Source organism: Dipodomys spectabilis, unplaced genomic scaffold (assembly GCF_019054845.1).
Source record: "Dipodomys spectabilis isolate Male_0828 unplaced genomic scaffold, ASM1905484v1 ptg000241l, whole genome shotgun sequence".
NCBI lineage: Eukaryota > Metazoa > Chordata > Mammalia > Rodentia > Heteromyidae > Dipodomys > Dipodomys spectabilis.
Window position 1 is genome coordinate 6,046,049 of NW_024870918.1, and position 6,019 is coordinate 6,052,067.

The following is a 6,019-nucleotide window of genomic DNA, read 5'->3' on the forward strand; positions in this document are numbered from 1 at the left end:
GCATGCATGAGGCCCTGGGTTCAATTCCTCAGCACCACATAAGCAGAAAAAGCCAGAAGTGGCGCTGTGGCTCAAGTGGTAGAGTGCTAGCCTTGAGCTGAAGAGCTGAGGGACAGCCTCCAGACCTAGAGTTCAAGCCCAGGACTGGCAAAAAAAAAAAAAAAAAAAAAAGTTACACAGACTTCCCTGCTTGGACTGGCTTCCAACCTCCATCATCAGATCTTGGCCTCCTGAGTAGCTAGGATTACAGGGATGCGCCACAAATGCCAGGATGGAGAGCTTTGTGATCATCCCAACAAGATAATTCAGCTAAAACACCTGAGATCCAATAGGTTCCTTTGGGTTCTAATTGGGTATTGTGTCCTCTGCATACCATCTCCACAGATCCTCAGAAGAACTCTGTGAGAGAGTTCTTGGCTACTCTTATAGCCATTCCTCCAAAGAAGAAATTGAGACCGGGATGTAGTAAATGAGTATTAAAGCCAGAATTTGAGCTTGAACAGTGCGATTCTTGGATTCCTACTCTTGTTCACTCTGCTACAGGCTTCTTCAGATGAGATATTATTGGCAATCGCCCCTGCTAGTTTCTGCATTTGGAATGAAGAACCTTTAGCTATTTGTTCATTTCTCTCTATTTAAGGTAATGCATAGGGTAGAAACCCAGGAACGTTGGAAAGAGGTAAAAGAAGGGATAGTCATTGTCATGGTCTCAGCAAAGAAATAAAATCACAGACTTTCAATTTGAGGGTTTGGGGGATTGGAAACAAATGGATTAAAAATTTCAAGGACAACATTACTTTTTCCATTCCTAAATTCCCGTTTTAATTTGGAAGTTCCTGATGACTTCACTAAGTTGGCATGTGTTAAAAAATACATTATAAATGTATGGCCAAATGGATTTTTAAATCTTTGAGTATAAAGTATTGTGACTTTCTCAAAGGTAAGAAGGCACCCTCATTGTTAGCAAAATGACTGAGGATCAATTTCTATTTATTGTTAGTAGTAGATTAATAGTTTCCTTTGCTAAGGCATAGACAAGTAGGAGGAAGAGAAGAAATATAAAGTAAAAGATACATTGTAGTTGACTTGGATTCTTTTTGTTTCTGAGAAAGACAACACATCTTAAAATAATATATGCATAACATGTTAGGAATTCTAAAAAAAATAACATGCACAGTTTGCTATGCACTATTGTGGGATTTGCTTTATTATGCTTTTATCCAGGTCTTTAGTGTGGACAGACATTAGATTCTTAAAATTGTTTTTCTTGGAGAGGGTATTTTTGAAGTATAATCATGGTTTAACTTGTTCCTTAAACTAATTCTCTTTTCTTTTGTTCTAAGGCTTTCAAATCCTCTGTGTGAGACTTTATACTTTGCTCCAACTCCAATGAAGTTAGTACACACTGATTGTCCTTGTTGCTAGAAAGCATGCAATAATTTTGACATGTCATGTTTCTAGCTGACCTTTGAGTTCTTTTCTAGCATAACACTTCAAGGGACAGTGTGTCCTGAAATCTTTTCTTTTTAAATATGCTCCAGAAGTCTCTCGTCCTGTTAGGAAAAGTAGTTCCTACTCACAGAAAAATGACTTGTGCGTATTTTTTTAAAGGTAGCATAGTCACACAACCATTACTGAGTTTGTGAAGAGCTCTTTTCCTTTATGTCTTTCTGCATTATCGGTCATGTGTAAGATGTAACAGGCAAGTGTTTTTCAAAGGCTAATAATGAAAAGATACCTTATTAAAAAATTTTATTTCCACATTTTGAACCAAGTACTAATGATTGCCCACAATTAAGCATATATTAACTTTGGAAAATTAAATATACAATCCATAAGACATCAGACTGATAGAAACCAAAAAAAGCTTGTAAATATTGCGATAAGAAGAAATAAAAAAAGCATAAGTCTTTTCATCCCAACAAGTTTTACTCTTTTCCACAAAGTCTGTGACCCCATCATCGGGTCTCAAACTAATTTAATCCTTCTACCCCCACGAGCTATAGACCCAATATCACCTCCAGGAGAGAAGAGCTTAGGCATATACAAATATAGACAATATATTAAATATCTCTTGAGAAAGTCTTAGACAGTGCTATTGTTATTTTATTTTCAGAATCACTTAACAGAAAGACTACAACCTGAACCAGCCATCACAAGATCATCAAAGAGCACGTTAAATTTCTAGAAACAAATGCAAAGAAAATTTCACCCCCTCCTCTGTTCTAAACGCTTGTGTTTCAGGTGGATCACTTGTTTTCATTGGAGCAAAATACCAAAGACCTAAAGGAATCCACTCCATTTGTTCCTTGTCTGCCTTTTGTTTTCTCCCAAGATCTCTCTGGGTACTTCTTTGGTCTTCCTCTAGGTCCCCAGCTCCAACATTTGAGAAACTGATCAAAAACAAAGTGAGCTGAAATCATTCTTTACCTGAGCACTGACTCTGGCTGGTGGCAAAGGCTGTTCCCGTAGTAGCTCCTGTTGCTTTCATTTTGCTGTGGCCAGGCCTGGCCATCCTGTTAATAATGCTCTTATGACCGCCCACTGGGAAAAAAAAGTCCCTTGCTAGGCTCTTCCCCCAAGAGATGTTTCAAGTAAGCCATGAACTTGGGGCGGATTAGCCCCTTGGAATGTGCTGCTGTGTGGGGATTAGCCTGACTCAGAAGCCCATGGACCGTCCCTCCTCCTAGTCCTCAAACACTGCTTGATTTGAACATCTAATCTGACGCCAGAAGAAAAACAAATCCCCGGGGAGATCGGATTTAACTGGCACAAGTCCTAACAGGCTCCCTCGCGCCCCACCCCCTTTTCCCCCCACTTTTTTTTTTCTTTTCCATTTTCAGAGAGAAAGCTTGTGAAAGTGTGATAAGGTGTTCTGAGTTCTGAAACTTCAACTTTGGAAAGCAAATCTTTTTTGAAGAAACAGTGTCTGAATTCTCTGAGGGTTTTGGAGCACACAAGCAGCATTGTTCCACCAGCTGGAAAAGGATGGAAAGATAGCACTGCTTTAAAGAAGAACTGTTATTAAAAAACAACCAAAAAAAAAAAAACCCTCTCTCAAGAGTGTTTCCAAAGAATACTTTGGTTCCCAAACAGAAGTCCAAGTAGAATAAAAGTAAGAGGCTGACAAAGACCTTCTATAAACTGGAATAGCAATAAATTGCCTGGTCATACATCTCATCCTGCAGTTCATCCCTGATCAATACAACAACCTGATTAGAAATCTGTCCTCCTGGTTCCTTATTAACCAATGGTGGCCCCTGGAGAATATGAACAAGGATGGAAAAAGTAGACAATGCAGCGTGTTTTCCTGGGGTGACTCAAACTATGACTGAAAAGACTCTTCCCAAGATCATTGAAGAGCAAAGGTTTTCTGTTTAAGGTAATAGGAATTCTAGTAATAGCAGAATTGAAAAAGATACTAGGAATTTTTTCTGTTGGAAAGAGTTCAAACTTCAACAAGCCAGGAACACTTTTCAGAAGCAGAAAAAAGGGCAGGGATGTGCAAACAGGTTCTGTTGAGGGGTAAACACCTGTGAAAGGGGGAGCAGGAGGGTAGAGGAGGGTGAAGAAGGTCAAAGTACTTTATTTTATGTATGAAAACAAAATGAAACTTGTTCAATTGTCCTAAGAAGGGAGGGAGGGCGGGCATGACAGAGGTGGTGAATTTGATCAGGTCCATTGTAGGGATGTATGGGAGATCACAATAAAACCCACTTGTTCAACTAATACAATTTTTTAAAAAAGTTAATAAAACAAGGTCAATAGTAATAAATATGCAAGTATATTCATACAGAAGTGAAAATAGGAACAATACATCTTTCTTTCTAAAGACAAAGCTAGAGCTAAGAGGTGACATCTGTAGATTCATGGCAGGAGTGGGGTTTGGATTTTTAGTTTTTTCGATCACCTTGTGTTAAAGGGACTATCACATGCCATGTGGACACTAAACTGAGAAACTGAGAATTAGGTCCTACAACTATCTTACTTCTATACTTCTTCCAGAATTGACCAACTACTCTCCTCCCCCCCCCCCATTTTATGATCACTCATTTTCTAATGTTTCAAGGGACAGTAATCTGGCTAGTGAGTTTCAACTAAAGGAAACTTAGGATCTGTGAAACTCAAATGGAAAACCAGACTGAGCTTCAGCATTTGCTCATAAGGGAGAAAGTCCCTTTGCCTTCCTGCAGGAGTCAGTACAGCTTTGTGACATACATTCCTCTTGTTCTGTGCATTCAGAACCCTCCTGAGAGCTCATTCTCAGAAAACCATGAGAAAGTTGAGCACACAAAGATAATGAATGCATTGTTCTGAATTATGTCAGCAGATTTGATTTTATATGACACCATGCTCTAATTTAAACACGTAGAACTTACTTGATGCTACTTTCAAACATTCATACTTTTTGATATAAGATGGTTTGTATCTTTTTCATTCTCCAGGTCTTGGTAACTTAGCTTTAAAAAGCATGGCTACCCTAACCTTCCACTTCTGGACTAAATTTTGTGGAGAGACTATAAGCTAGTATGTATACTGACTGTTGATTTGATACTTTAAGAAGAGACATTTACTAGTATATTTTACACTTGCTTGATGTGAAAAGTCTAACCTCATTTTTTAAGTAGGAAAAAAGCTGAGTGCTGGTAGCTCATGCTTATAATCCTAGCTTCTCAGGAGGCTGAGATGTGAGGATTGTGGTTCAAAGCCAGACCAGGTAGAAAAGTCCCAGGAGACTCTTATCTCCAATAAACTACTAAGAAAAAGCTAGGAGTAGTGCTATGGCGCTTGTATTTCTAATTCACAACAAAAATAAATGAGAAATGAGCCTTCCAGATCTGAGAACTTATTTTTCTAAAAATATGTGTATTTTTACCAGTTTATTTGAACAAAACACAAATGTTCTCTATGAAGTTATCTTGATTTTGCATTCTAAACCTTTCACTAGTCCTGATTTTTGTTATTTTTCAAGAAGTGATATTTTCAGAGCAAATGCTCCATACGATGGTCTCTTATTTCAAATATGTTCCGTTTGTGGGACTCTGATAGGGGCTAGGTGAATAGAGGTTTAAGAAATGTGGAAATCAGTAAGATTTCCTGAGTAATTATGTTTCATAGTAAAAGATGGTCAATGAGGCATTGTCTAGAATACACAAAAAGTAAAAACAAATTAAGTTCATCAACAGGACACTAAATAAATAATAGCTGATATCATTTGGTGATTCTATTCAGCCTTCAGTAGACTATTCGGTTATATAGAGAAATAGAAGTTTCATGCTGTCAATGTCAAAAAAGTAGGCCATACTACAATTACGATAGAGCTGGGAGCCGGTGGCTCACACTGGTAATCCTAGCTACTTGGGAGACTGAGATCTGAGGATTGTGGTTCAAAGCCAGACTGGGCAGGAAAGTCTGTGGGACTCTTATCTCCAGTGAAACACCAGAAAAACAGAAGTGGCGTTGTGGCTCAAGTAGTAGAGCACTTGCCTTGAGCTGAAGAGCTCAGGGACAATGCCCAGGCCCAGCATTCAAGCCCCACAACAGACAAAAAAAAAATATGATAGAAAAGAAAAGTTTAAGGTAGTGTCTATGGTTAGTTTTTATTTAATTCCATTTTTATTTCCCCATGCTTTCAAAAGTTTCCCCTGTATATGCATAGTCAGAAAACTGCATTTTGGATACTCCACTAAAATCTTCAATTGTCAAGTTTTATTTGTAGGATAGCAGGAGATTATTTCAAAAGAGAAGCTTAGAAGGTGACTAGGAAGAGAAATTCTGTGAAATGAGAGAAGGCTCCATAGTGGGGAAGATTTGGAAAGTGTAGTGTGCAAGGTGAGTTTTCTGGAGGGAAGTAGGAAGGGAGAAAGGGGGAAGGAAGGAAAGAGGGGAAGGCAAAGGTCAGGTATCCAGGAAGAAATTCACTGAGTTTTGTGTGGTTGTGAGGTTGAATAGAGTGGTTGTAAACAAGTCTAACAGATATAGATTTCAAAATTTATCTTTTTCAACTTACTTCTTCACT

The 6,019-nt window shown here is 38.4% G+C and overlaps 1 protein-coding gene across 7 annotated transcripts in view; it reads right to left on the bottom strand.

The window, feature by feature from the left end:
• Trpm3 (transient receptor potential cation channel subfamily M member 3) overlaps positions 1-2,510 on the bottom strand; it is a 277,889-nt gene extending 275,379 nt beyond the window's left edge. For all 7 annotated transcript variants that reach the window (XM_042699329.1, XM_042699328.1, XM_042699330.1 and 4 more), the window contains exon 1: positions 2,431-2,510. The gene's annotated coding sequence lies outside the window, so the exon portion shown is untranslated. The remainder of the gene's footprint in view (positions 1-2,430) is intronic.
• Between the last annotated feature and the right edge of the window lie 3,509 nt (positions 2,511-6,019).